This window comes from Nycticebus coucang, chromosome 5, assembly GCF_027406575.1.
Source record: "Nycticebus coucang isolate mNycCou1 chromosome 5, mNycCou1.pri, whole genome shotgun sequence".
NCBI lineage: Eukaryota > Metazoa > Chordata > Mammalia > Primates > Lorisidae > Nycticebus > Nycticebus coucang.
In genome coordinates, this window is record NC_069784.1 from 41,857,196 (window position 1) to 41,872,475 (window position 15,280).

Sequence of the window (15,280 nt, forward strand, 5' to 3'; positions counted from 1 at the left end):
CTCAAACTCTCAGGCTCAAGTGATTCTCGTGCCTCAGTCTCCCAAGTAGCAGGCACCCACCACAATGCCCACTATTTTTAGAGATGGGATCTCACTCTTGTTCAAGCTGGTTTCAAACTCATGAGCTCAAGCAATCCACCCACCTCAGCCTCCCAGAGTGCTAGGATTACAGGTGTGAGCCACTGTGCCCATCCTACCAGAACTGTTTTCATCTTTCCAAACTGAAACTCTGTACCCATTAAACAGTAACTCCCCATTCCATCCTCCCCCCAGCCTCTGGCAACCACCATCCTTCTACTTTCTGTCTCTATGAATCTGACGACTCTAGGTACCTCGTACTTATAAGTGGAATCATAACAGTATGTGTTCTTTTGTGACTGTCTTACTTAACATAATGTCCTCAAGTTCATGGGTATTGTAGATATGTGTCAGACTCCTTCCTTTTTAAGGATGAATACTATTCTAGTGCATGTATATACCACATTTTGTTTATCCATTCATCCCTTTGTGGACATTTGGGTTGCTTCCACTTTTGGGCCATTGTGAATCAGGCTGCTATGGACATAGGTATGCAAATATTGTGTGTAGGTTCAAGTCCCTTTTTTTTTTTTTTTTCACTTTTTGGCCAGGACTGGGTTTGAACCCACCACCTCTGGCATATGGGGCTGGCGCCCTAATCCTTTGAGCCTCAGGCGCCACCCTCAAGTCCCTATTTTTAATTGTCTTAGATATATACCTAGAAATAGAATTGCTAGATCACATGATAATCCTACTGTAATTTATTTGAGAAACCGCCATCTCGTTCTCCATAATGGCTCTACCATTTTACGTTCCCACTATCACTTCTCAAAGGCTCCAACTTCTCCATAGCCTTCCCAGCACTTGTTGTTTTCTGGGTTTTTGTTTTGTTTTGTTTTTAATTGTTAGCCATCCTAATGAGTATAAAGTAGAACAATGCCCAAGTGTTGTATTCTTTTTGATGGTACTGTAAATTAAATTGTTTTTTAAATTTTACTGTTAGAATGTTTGTTGCTAGCATATAGAAATGCAATTGGTATTGATCTTGTTATCTTCGATTTTGCTGAATTCGTTTACTAGATCTAGTTGTGTGTGTATGCTTTAGGGTTTTCTATTTTGAACTTATACATACTTATGTCATCATAGATGAATAAGGTAGTTTTACCTTTTCCTTTCCAATCCGAATGCCTTTTATACCTTTTCTTGCCTCGTTGCCCTGGCTAGAACTTTCAATAATGTATTGAATAGAAGTAGAGAGAATGGTCATTTTCTTTTTTTCTTTATCTTCAGGGGAACCACATGTATTTTAGCTTTTTACAATTAAATATAAAGATAGCTATGCATTTTTCACAGACGCCCTTTGTCAAATCGAGGAATTTGCACTCTACCAGGTATCCCAAAAGTTGTCCCTAAAGTTGTCATGTATGGGGAAATTATAGCTAAATGTACCTCTCTACATTACAAAATATTACAAAATTCTACACATATTTACAAAGTATTCTCTACATGTTGGCTACCTCTTTGTAAAATGTTGTAATGAATATTTCATAAGTTAAAGTACATTTAGCTATAATTTCCTATTTTCTCTATGTATGGTGACTTTAGGGGTGACTTTTGGGATACCCTGTATTTCTAGTTCTTTGAGGTTTTTTATCATGAAAAGGTGTTGGATTTTGTTAAATGCTTTTTCTGTGTCAATTGGATATTCATGTTTTTTTCCCTTACTCTATTATTATATTATATTGATTAATTTTTGTATATGGAGCCAATCTTTTATTTCTGGGACAAATTCCACTGGTAATGGTACACAACCAACCTTTTTATTTAAAAAAAAAATCATGGAAAATAGGATTAACCTATAAAAGTAAAATACACACTTTGGCCAGGCATAGTAGCTCATGCCTATAACCTCAGAAGTCTGGGAGGCCAATGTGTCAGAATTACTTGAGACCAGGAGTTTGACACAAGCCTGGGCAATGTGGTAAGACCTCATCTCCACAAAAACATTTTCTAAAACTAGCTAGTTGTGGTGGCACATCCCTATAGTCCTAGCTACTCTGGAGTCTGAAATAGGATGATCATTTGAGGCTGAGAGTTGGAGGCTACAGTGAACTATGATTGTGCCACTGTACTCCAGCTTGGGTGACAGAGTGAAACCCTGTCTCAAAAATATAGATATACACAAAAAATAAATAGATACACACACATACAAACTTTATTTCTCAACATAAGCTCCATCAAGTTCAACATACTTTGTAAGCAATGATTAGATCATTAGACCATCCCTAAACATTTTTGCTTACAATCCCAACTACTCAGGAGGCTGAAACAAGAGAATCACTTGAAGTCAGGAGTTTGAGACAAGTCTGGGCAACACTTGAGTTGAGATGAGTGAGACCTCATCTCTTGAAAAAAAAAAAGTTAATCATGTACAGAGGTGTGCACCTGTAGTCCCAGCAACTCAGGAGCCTGAGATAGGAAGATGGCTTGAGTCCAGAAGTTTGTGACTAAAAAAGGAAGGAAGGAAGGGAAGGAGGGAGGGAGGGGAAGAAAGAGAGAGAGAGAAAGAGAAAAGAAAACCTGACAGTCCTGGGAATTTAACCATGTCAATGTAGTCTTTTTTTACATTACTAACTGAAGAAAAAAATGATGTCCTTTAAAGATTGTTTTAAGATTACGAAACACAAAGACGTCAGAAGGAGGCAAACCAGGACTGTAAGGTGGATGCCTATTGAGTTCCCGTCCAAACTCACAAAATTTCCCTTGAGACAATGAGCACGGGCATTGTTGTCGTGGAAAAGGGCTTTCTGGTGAAGATTTCCCACAGATCTTTCTGCTAAAGCTTTGGCTAACTTTCTCAAAACACTCTCATAGTAAGCAGATGTTATTGTTCTATGGCTCTCCAGAAAGTAAAATAAGCAAAATACTCTGAGCATCCCCCCACCCCAAAATGCAGCCATGACCTTTGCTTTTGACCAGTCTGCCTTTCTTTGAGAGGACCACTTCCCTCTCTTGGTAGCCACTGCTTCGATTGTACTTTGCCGTCAAGATTGTGCTGGTAAAGCTACCTCTCATCTCCTTTTACAACTCTTTGGAGAAATGCTTCAGGAGCTTTCTCTCGCCTGTTTAAAATTTTCATTGAAAATTTTCATTCTTGTCTGCAGCTGATGTGGGTGAGACAGTTTTGACACCTGTCAAGTGAAAACTTTGCTCAACTTTAATTTTTAGTCAGAATTGTGTGCGTTGAACCAGTCAAGATGTCTAGGGTGTTTGGTTATTGTTTCTGCTGCTAATTGTCCGTCCTCTTCAATTAGGGCGTAAAAAAATTAATTTTTCCCCCCAGATTGATAAGGGCAGTTGTCCACTGTAGGGTTCATCTTCAACATCATTGCATCCCTTTTTAAAATAAGCAATCCATTTTTAAACAGCCCATTTCTTTTTGGTATTTATCCCCATAAACTTTTCATAAAGCACCAGAGATTTCGCCATTCTTCCACTCAAACTTCACCATAAATTTGACGTTTGTTCTTGGTTCAATTTGAGCAGAATTCAAATTGCCCTGATAGGGGGCTTTTTTCAAACTGACATCTGATCCTTCTTAATGCCCCAAACTTCCTGTTCAGATATGTTATGAGACGGTAGTACAAGTTTATTTTGGTGAAAAAATTTTGAAATCCATGCATAGTTTTTTATAACACACATTTTTGAAGACCCCTCTTCTAGTCCTGTTTATGTGCTACTGAACTTGGTTTGTTAGTATTTTACTGAGGATTGTATTGACATCTATATCTATAATAGATATAATAGATATGGGTCTATTGTTTTTTTTCTTATGATATCTTTTGTCTGGTTTTAATATTAAGGTAATACTGTTCTCATATGAGTCAGAAATTGTCCCCTTGCCATTGATTGATCAATTGATTTTCCTGTGAAAGATTGGGATTAATTCTTTAAAGATTTGGCAGAATTCACTAGTGAAGCCTTCTGGTCCTGGGCTTTTCTTTGTTGGAATTTTTTTTTTTTTTTTTTGAGACAGAGTCTCACTTTGTCCCCATGAGTAGAGGGCAGTGGTATCATAGCTCACGGCAACCTCAAACTCTTGGGCTCAAGTGATCCTCTTGCCTCAGCCTCTTGAATAGCTGGGACTATAGGCACCCACCACAATGCCCGCTATTTTTTAGAGATGGGATCTCACTCTTGTTCAAGCTGGTCTCAAACTCATGAGCTCAAGCAATCTACCCGCCTTGGCCTCCCAGAGTGCTAGGATTACAGTCATGAGCCACTGCACTTGGCTGGAAAATTTTTTTTTAATTACTGACTTAATCTCTTTACTTTTTTTTTTTTTTTTTTTTTTTTTTTGGTTTTTGGCGGGGGCTAGGTTTGAACCTGCCACCTCCGGCATATGGGACCGGCGCCCTACTCCTTGAGCCACAGGCACCACCCAATCTCTTTACTTTTTATATGTATATTCAATTTTCTGTTTTTTATTGAGTCTGTTTTAGCAATTTATATGTTTCTAGAAATTGTTTTATCTAAATTATAAAATTTGTTGGCATGCAATTGGTCATGGTATTCTCTTATAATTCTTTTTATTTCTTTAAGGTCAGTAGTAATATGCCTATTGTCACTCCTGGTTTTAGTAATTAAAGTTTTTCCCTAATTTTCTGATTACTCTAAATAAAGACTTCCCAATTTTTTTGAACTTTTGCTTTTATTGATTTTCTCTAATGTTGTCTATTCTCAGTTTTATTTATTACTACTCTAATTTTTATTATTTTCTTCCTTTTTCTTTCTTTGAATTCAGTTTGCCATTCTTGTTCTATTTTCTAAACATGAATAATTGTATCATTAACTTGAGATCTTTCTTCTTTTTTAATAAAGGTGTTTACAACTATAATTTTCCCTCTGAGCATTCTTTCAACATTCCCTGTATCACTTATATTTCTCTTTGTCATGCTTTTATTTTTATCCATTTCAAGTGTTTTCTAATTTCTCTTGTGATTTCTTCTTTGACTCATTGTTTTAAGAGTGTGTTGTTTAATTTTCAGATACTTGTAAATTTTGTTGATTTATATCTGTTACTGACCTCCAATTTAATTTCCTTTTCAGTTTCACTGTGCTTCCCAGGCTGGCCTTGAACTCCTGGGCTCAAGCAATCTTCCCACCTCAGCCTCCTGAGTAATTTGAGACTCCAGGCACATGCCACAACACCCAGCCCAATTTCATTTTAATGTGGTCAAAGAACATACCTTGTATGATTTTAATCCTTTTAAATTATTGAGACTTACTTTGTGGCCCAGTAAATAGCCTAATGTGGAGAATGTTCCATTTGCACTTGAGAAAAATGTTTATTTTGCTGCTGTTAGGTGCACTATTCTTTCTTTTTTTTTTTTTTTTGAGATAGAATCTCACTTTGTCACCCATCTGTAGAGCACTGTGACATCATAGCTCACAGCAACCTCAAATTCTTGGGTTCAAATGATTCTCTTGCCTCAGTCTACCAAGTATCAGGGACTACAGAAGGCCACTACCAACACTACCACCACCAAGAAGGCCTCAAGAGGCAATCTATTATACTAGTTAAAGCAATAGATTCTGGAATTATATATTGGTGTTCGAATACCAGCTCCACCACTTCCTTTATATATGACCTGAGGCAAGTTAGTTAAATCTTTCTATGCCTCAGTTTTTACCATATGTAAAATAGGATAATAAAAGTATCTATGGTTGGGCAGCGCCTGTGGCTCAGTGAGTAAGGCGCCAGCCCCATATGCCGCGGATGGCGGGTTCAGGCCCAGCCCCGGCCAAACTGCAACAAAAAAATAGCCGGGCGTTGTGGCGGGCGCCTGTAGTCCCAGCTGCGCAGGAGGCTGAGGCAAGAGAATCGGTTGAGCCCAGGAGCTGGAGGTTGCTGTGAGTCCTGTGAAGTCATGGCACTCTACCGAGGGTGGTAAAGTGAGTCTCTGTACAAAAAAAAAAGTATCTATGGTTTAAATGGATTAAATGAGTTAACATTTGTCAACACTTATGGGCCTACCTTATAACAAACACTTGAAAATGTTTAGGCATTAAATACATGCAGCAAATATTTACTGAAACTGAATTTATTGAGATTGTATATTCATCACTAAAACAATTACAGTGAACAAAACTAACAAGATCTCTACTCTTACAGAGTTTACATGAAATGTTCCCAAATACTTCATATTCAGATTGCTATTTCTCAGATTACTTCTGTTGGAAAACAATTCCTTATGAGTTCTTCATATTTCTTCCCATCTTGTAAGCAAAGTTACAGATGACCTTATTTTTGGACTGTCTCCCTTTAGAGTACAGGGGTTTTTTATTGCCTAGTATGATAAAAATATCTTCCTCCAGGGAAAAGGCCAGGCAGGTATGTTTGCAGCCCACAATAAAAAAGTTGTGTTTCCTGGGCTTAGGATTCCCCAGCTCTGGCAAGAACTCTCGGCATACACAGCATTCACTCTGCATCACCTCTGTGAGACTTGAGGAGCAAGGGGAATAGATGTGACACTGACATTCATGCTGCCCGCTGTGCCATGAGTAATAGAGTCCTTTGTCTCTGACTCAGGAGCCTCAGGTTTTCTGCCAGTATCCATGCAACGGGTTAACTTTTTAGCCTACACGTAGGGTAAGTCTTAGACCTTTCAGTTTTTGACAGCTTCCATCCAATCCAATATGCTGTTATGAAGATATCTTTTTTAAGCCTAATTTCTACCCATTATATCTAAATTTCTCTATCTGGCTCTTGGGCTCCTCCTTACCCAAATGAATGCCTATTTCTTCCTAAAAAAGACCTCCTTCGTGGGTCAGGATCTTTTCCACATATACCATCATGCTCATTTCTACCTGACATTGTGCTCATTCGCCTCACCCCCCTTTTTGAAATTCCTTCCCTTTTCCCTTTTTTTCTACTTGGCTAATGCGACTATTTCTTAAGACCTATTTCAAGTCCAAAACTGGCAAAAAAAAGAGCAAGAGAAGAAGAAGAAAGGAAAACAAAACAAAACACACAGAAAAAATCTTCCCCGTTGATTACACTTTCTGCAAACACCTGTAGCATCTGTAGGACTTAAGAACATATGGTATGTTGTTTTCTAATGGTTCCACATAGGTATACATTGCCTCCCGATTCTGATTTTAAGCAAGGAGGAAGAGTGCTTGGCACAAAGCAGAAACTGAATGTAACTCACTGAAGCGGTTAAGTATATTCGCACTGAAGCCAGCATTCCCAGATTGAGATATGTGACCTTGGGCATATTATTTTTTTTCTATGGCTGTTTCTCCTTCTTTAAAATGAGAATAATGGTAATGACAGTACATACCTCACAGACTTACTGTAAGAATTAATACACATAAAATATAACACCTAAGACCACATTTAAAACATCTCAGAGTTGGGCGGCGCCTGTGGCTCAGTGAGCAGGGCGCCAGCCCCATATACCGAGGGTGGTGGGTTCAAACCCAGCCCCGGCCTGGGCATTGTGGCGGGCACCTGCAGTCCCAGCTACTTGGGAGGCTGAGGCAGGAGAATCGCCTAAGCCCAGGTGTTGGAGGTTGCTGTGAGCTGTGTGATGCCACAGCACTCTACCACGAGCAATAAAGTGAAACTCTGTCTCTATAAAGAAAAAAAAAAATCACAGAGTTTACAACTATAAGGACCTACGGAAGTGTGTAAGCATTACAGAGGATTTCATATCCAAAAAATGTTTCTTATAAACTTCTCAAAATTAAATGACAGACAAAAATGAAGCAAACATCTTTTGTTTGGCAAGATAAAAGGAAATACCAAGATGAAACTACAGAACAAATTTAAAGATGGGGGTGAATGCTAGACCTGGCAGCTGTTCTAGAACATTTGCTAGCTCACAGTAGTCTAGAGCATTTATTTTAATGGCCACTTGGAAACAGAACTATAAGTCTCACATACACATAAGTTCAAAGTAAGACTGGAGACCCAAATATTTAACCAGGAGTGTAACGGGTTACATGCTCAGTGAATTGTTAAAAGAGACACACACATAACCCTCCAAGGAATATAGTGGAAAAAAGTAATTTTATATAATGATCATGGTACTTGGTATGGGGTCAAAAGTCTCCTCTGAGAACTAACCACATGTAAGTCTTCAAATAAGGTTGGAGCATTTATTTACATTTTCTTCATGTTCCAAAAATTCCAAATTAAACATTTTGTTCAAAGTGGTCACAGGTTCATAGTCCCCAAACCTCTGGAAAAAGCAAACACAAATTCTCTCCACTCAGAGATCTAAGAATTCCCACAAAGTTCCAAAGAATGTTAGCTCAGAATAAAAAATTGCAAAATACATGAGAAAAAATTTCCTGAGTGAAAGATAGCAGAAAACAATATGTAAGAAAAGAATGACCTGCCAAGATTTTAAATGTAGGTAGTAATGGCTATAGAACATTTAGTAATTATTTACATATTTAATATGTTTAAAAGAAAGAGAATTAATTGGAAAATATGAGAAAAGAATAACAGGCTATATTTGGGGGGAAAAACTAAATAGATCTATAAACAATAAAAAATTAATAATTGAATTTAAAACTCAATAGACAGATTAAATAGTAGACTGACCGAAAAAAAGATTAGTCTATTGAAAAACAGAGATGAAGAAATTTTACAGAATTCAGCTTAGAGAAATAATTAAATGGAAATTAAGAGAGATTAAGAAACATGGAGAATGAAGTGAGAGAGCTGCATGTGAATTTATTTGGCTTTCTGGAAGAGAGATTAGAAAAGATTGGAAAAGATCAAAGAGATAATGGTCGTTTTAATAAATGGTGGGAAACTGAATAATAATAAATGGGAAAACTGGATAATCACGTACAGAAGAATGAAGTTGGACTGTCACATATACTGTATATGAAAATTAACTCAAAATAGATTCAAGAACTAAAACATAAAGATTAAAAACTAAAACTCATAGAAGAAAACTTACGGACAAAGTTTCATGGCATTGGACTTGACAATAATTTCTTGGATGGGACCCTAAAAGCACAGGCAACAACAACAACAAAAAATAGATAAATTGGACTACATCAATATTTAAAATATTTGTACATCAAAAAATAAAATTAAAGAATCAAACATTTGTACATCAGAGGACACTATCATTGAAAAGGCAACCCACCGGATGGGAGAAAAATGTTTGGAAATTACCTATATGATAATGAATTATTACCTAGAGTGTGTAAGGAATTCCTACAATTCAACAATGGCATATTCACCCAGTTTCTAAAAAGGGGAAAAGTATTTGAGTAGATATTTTTCCAAAGAAAATATACAAATGCCACAATAGAAGGCAGAATAGAGAAGTATAATTTCTTCAAAAGACTGAGATGAAAATGTCTACCTAAAAATATATACCTTGTTTTTAAAATCTTACAGAAATAAAGAATAAACTAGGAAATTCTCAGATAATTAAAAACGGGCACTTTACTAACATCAAATGAACTTCTGAAGAATATACTTTAAGAAGCGGTGCCTGTGGCTCAAGGAGTAGGGCGCTGGTCCCATATGCTGGAGGTGGTGGGTTCAAACCCAGCCCCGGCCAAAAACCACAAAAAAAAAAAAAAAAGAAGTAGAATGATATCAGGAAAAAAAGTTTTGAGATAAAACAGAAAAAAAAAATAATAAATAGACTAACAAATATGTAAACAAATTTAAGAAGTTGACCATAATAAAAATAACTAATTATGGCATAAAAAATTTTTTTAAATAGGAATGTGAACACTGATAGGATATGAGTTGGGGGAGATTGATCTGTGTAATACATTCTAAGCTTCCTTGTTTTAGTTAGAAAGGAAAAGAAAGAGCTTCAGTCTGTCGTAAGCAAATTATGCATGTAAGGATTTCTAGGGTAACCATTATAATAATAGAACATATAATAAAGGGGGGTTGGAATAAGGAGATAAAATTCCAATCCAAAAGAAAGCAAGAAAGGAATGGGAATAAGAAAACAGAAAAAGGAATAGAAATAGAAAGTCTAAATTAAGACACTAAAAATGAATCTAAATGTAACAGTAATTACAATAAACAGACCAAACTATTTGGGTTAAAAGTTAATATAGAAGGAATTCTTTTAAAGGATTTTGAAAGGCTGGGCAGGGTGGCTCAGGCCTATATTCCTAGCACTTTGGGAGTCCAAGGCAGGTGGACTACCTGAGCTTAGGTGTTCAAGACCAGCCTGAGCAAGAGTAAGACCCTGCCTCTAAAAAAAAAAAAAAACTAACCAGCTGGGCATTGTGGCAGGCACCTCTAGTCCCAGCTATTTGAGAGGCTGAAGTAAGAGGATCACTAGAGCCAAAGAGTTTGAGGTCACTGTGAGCTACGATGCCACAGCACTTTATGAGGGCAACAAAGTGCGACTCTATCTCAAAAAAAAAGGGATTTTAAAAAGGATTTTTAAAAATTCACTTAACTTTCTGTTTACAAGATAAATACTCAGAACATAGCAACAAAGAAAGGTTGAAATTTAAAAAATGACAGTTTACTAGTTGAAAGAAAACTTATATAGCTATATTAATATCAAACAAAAATATTACTAAAATAAATTGGGCAGTGCCTGTGGCTCAAGGAGTAGGACGCCGGCCCCATATACTGGAGGTGGCAGGTTCAAACCCGTCCCCAGCCAAACACTGCAAAAAAATAAAAATAATAATAAATAAATAGTCTCTTCATAATCAATGTTTTCCTTTCCCAGGAAAACATGAACGCCTATGCTCTTAGTTACCTAATAACACAGCTTTCAAATATAAAGTAAAAACTGACAGAATGACCAAAAAATTGTCAAATCTACCATCATTATGACAGATACTAGCATATCTCTTTTAGTAACTGGTAGAACAACTGATTAAAATACCAAAGGGGGATTATTTAAACAATACCATAAAAGCTTGATTAAACTGGCTATATATAACACATAGTACCAGCAAGCAAAGATTATACTTTTATAAAAAACTGAGCAAAACATAAATTATGTCCTAATGTATTTAAAATTATCAGTTTCACACAAAGTTCTCTGAACACAATGCAATTAAATTGCTATATACATCAATTTTTAAAGGTAATTTTCAAAAATGTATATTTGAAATTTTGAATTTGAAAACATTTAAACCTCAGCAATAAATAATAACAATGAAAGTATATATCAAACTTGTGAGATGTAACTAAACCAGTATTTCAGGGACATGGATGGTTTTAATTGCCTATATTATCAAGAAAATGATGCAAAAATCAATGCATTACTCAACTAACTTAAGAAGTTAGGAACAACGCAATTAAAAGAGATTTAAAGAATTCTAAGGAAAGAAACATTAATGTTTATTGATCCCCTCTCTCCATTTCACTCACCTGTGGCCTGGACGTTTCAATCCAAGTTTAAAACTTGTTAATAGCATGTGGCTAAATTAAACAAATAACTGCTTTTAAGATTCAGCAGTGTTCTAAACAAAGTCTTTGTCCTCATGAAATTTAGAGTCTACATAACCAAATGCGGAACTATGCATAATACTGTTCCTCAAGAGATTGGAATTCTTCTCCAGCTCTCCTAGTAACCAACTGGGTGTCTTTGGGTAAATCATTTATTCTTACTTTGCTTCCTTTTCTTTATCCTGGAAAGGAGATTAAAATATCTGTCCCATTGATAAAATCAAATGGGACCCAATGACATAAACAGTATTTTGGGAAAGTGTAAGGATTATACACATATAAAAGATTATTATCCTTGGTGTGTGTCACACTTTATGGGGGCAAGACATGATTGCAAGAGGGACTTTGCCTAACAATTGCAATCAGTGTAACCCCGCTTATTGTACCCTCAATGAATCCCCAACAATAAAAAAAAAAGTATCTATACATTAAAAAAAAGATTATTATTAATATTTAAAATATCCACAAACCATTTATTATCATTGCCTTCCTAGTCTTGGAGAAATGCAATGACAGCTGGATTTAAAACTTTGTCTCCTTTAGTCTAGCTTACAAGGTGGCTTCAAGCCTTAATGCTGGGAGAGACTAAGTGCTAGGTCACCTGCTGCTGTGAAATCAGCACAAACCTACTCTCAAGGATGCCTTTATGCTTTGTATTTCTGCAACTCTGAACAGTGGGGCTGAGCACTTGTCATTTGTCCTGTCCTATCCTTCAGGATCAAAGATTCTTGACATAACAAACGTGGAATTAAAAATTGCTTCTCATAAATCATGTATGGTTCCTTTGAAAAGAAAAATTATGTTAAAAATTGCCTCTCAGAGCAGTCAATTTTTTTTTCATTCAACATTCTTTCACTAAGTATTTCTTATATGCTAGGCACCAGAAATCAGACATTACAATTGAGTGGTGAGGCTGAAAAAATAGCCAGCCCAGTATTCTCCCAACACAAAGACATAAGAATTATCAAAGAGGCCCCCACCCCCACCCTTATCCGAGCCTAATCTCCTTTACTATTCCTAGAGCTGAACTAAGGCAATGAAGGCAGGGAGATGCCTTCAGCAGGAGATGGTGATGGTTTCACTTCTTGCCATATTCTGGGGCCTAGGGTAGGTTCTCAATAAATAGTCATTGAGTAAATGAATAAATGAATTATGCAGAACATAATGAAAGAGGGCCTTGGTAGACAGTACCTAATAAATACTTGCTAATTGCCTTGGAGACCAACTTCCCTCCATCCTCCCAAACCCTCCTGCCTCAACACATGTGACCTAATCAGTTGCACTTCTGCATTTCCCCTGTAAAAACTGTCTGGCCTAGATGTCAGGTGAAAGAGCGCTGTCATTCTCTGGATGCCCATCCTAGTCTGAGCTTGGTCTTGTGTCCAGTGAACAAGGCTGAATTAAAAGAGGATCATACCCTAAAGGAAGAAATAATAGGACTTTCCTATTATTTTCTTCTTTTTTCTTTTTTTTTGAAACAGAGTGTCACTTTGTTGCCCTTGGTAGAGTGCTGTGGCAGCATACCTCACAGCAACCTCAAACTCTTGGGTTCAAGCAATCCTCTTGCCTCAGCCTCCTGAGTAGTTGGGACTACAGGAATCCCCCCACCACCCCACCACCCCACACACAATGCCCAGTTATTTTTTAGAGACGGGGTCTTGCTTTTTCTCAGGCTGGTCTCAAACTCTGAAGCTCAGGCAGTCCATCTAACTTGGCCTCCCAGAGCACTAGGATTATAGGTGTGGGCTGCCATATTCGGCCAGGACTCTCCATTTTCAAAACTCCTCACCTACCCAATTGTTGGTTTTAAATGGATGATCTGGTGCCACTGACCACTATTATTAATTTCCTACCTGACAGAGAAGCAGATGGTGTGTGTTAGGGTAAGGAGGGAGGGACAGAGGTTATAGGCTCCCATCTCAGAGAGGCCACATGGTCAGTTAAAGGCAGAGCAGATGGTCACAGAATTGTTATCCCTCATAGGCCATTACTATTCTAATTCTCACTACTGTTGAGTTTTTTGCAATTTCTCCTAATTTATGGAAGTCTCCATTAGTGAAGTCTTTATCTCATGAGTATATGCATGTGTCCACATATGTGTATACGTGTAATTTGAAGAGAGTCCTGAGTTGGGTCAATTCTATCAGAAATATGCCTGAAATAGATCCCCTCTCTCCATTCTAGTTCAGGGCCCTTCACCTGTGGCCTGGACTTCTCAATCCAAGTTTAAACCTGTTAACAATATGTGAATAAATTAAATAACCAAATAAATATAATGCTAATCATTTCTGGTAATGTGCAGTCATACATCTACATCTCTGTCCATCGAATTATCTGGGCAAAAATCAAGATATGTCATCTGAAAATGTGGCAGATGAATTGAAGTTGGGAAATATTCTAGAAAATATCTCATGTTGCCCCATATTTTTATCTCACAACCATTCCATCAATATTTCAGAACTAGTATCGCCAATATTCCCTTCCTCTACCTAAACCTGCTGTCATATTTAAAATGAGACATCGGTTGTCAACCCCGCAAAATAAATTGCCCTTATATTATTGTTTAAGTCTCTGCAGGGGTCAGAAAGCCATAAACTTTTCAGTTCCTTTGGATAGGCTGGGAGACTAAGGCCAAGACTGGCCTCAACCTACTCTGCTTTCTTTGCTTTACTTCCAGTTCTCAATCAATCAAATATTTTTGGAAAGTCAATGCTAGCAGGTATCTAGGCTTGTGCTGGCAGCTATTGCTAAGAAGATACATTTATTAGGTTCTTACCATATATCACATACTGGGTTAAGTTATTTAAGTGTTATCTCTTTTAATTCTCCCAACAGCCCTTTGCAAATGATTATTATGCTGTCAATATTATGAATGAGAAGACTAAGGCTTAAAGAGAGTAAGTAGCCTACCCAAAGTCTTACACAACTAGTAAATGAAAAACCTAAACTTTAAACCCAGTACTGAACGCCTAAGACTGGGCTGTTTACAACAAGCAGCTTACAATCTATCTGGGGAGTTACACATTCACATATGAAATGTGAAATGAGGCATTCACATATGAAATAATTCGAAAACAGTATTCCTTGAAATGTCAAGGTGTGACTCCTTAGGTCATAATTATGATGGTTTTCCAGGGCCAGATTGGAGATCTGTTTTTCTGAAATCCTGAAAGACATTCAGAGGGAATGATTCTGAGTTTTATAACAAAATAAAAGTTTGCAAGAGCACTGAGTTGCATACAATAAAAATATTCACTCATTGAAGGTATAGGTTGGGCAAACAAGAGCGCTCATGGGGAAATGCCCCAGAGCATAACTTGTATTGGTCAAACCATTCTCTCTTCTCCTTCTCTCTCTCTTCTCTTTCTCTCTCTCTCTCTTACTTTTTTGTTACAGAGTCTCACTCTGTTACCCCTGGGTAGAGTGCTGTGGCATCATCATAGCTCACAGCAACCTCAAATTCCTGGATTTGAGTAATCCTCCTGTCTCAGCCTCCCAAGTAGCTGAGACTACAGACTCATACTACCATGTCTGCCTAATTTTTCTATTTCTTGTATGGGCTCTGGCTATGTTTCCCTGGCTGGACTCAAACTCCTGGTCTCAAACAATCCTCCCACCTTGGCCTCTGTGAGCCACTGTGCTCAGCCCATATGTTGTATGACATTATCCTTACAACAAACCTGTGAAATACAAATTATCTCTATTTTTTATGAGGAAGACAAAGCATTCATTAAGTAGTTTTCCCCACCGCACTGTGTAATGATCCAAAGTGGTAAGTATACAGACTCA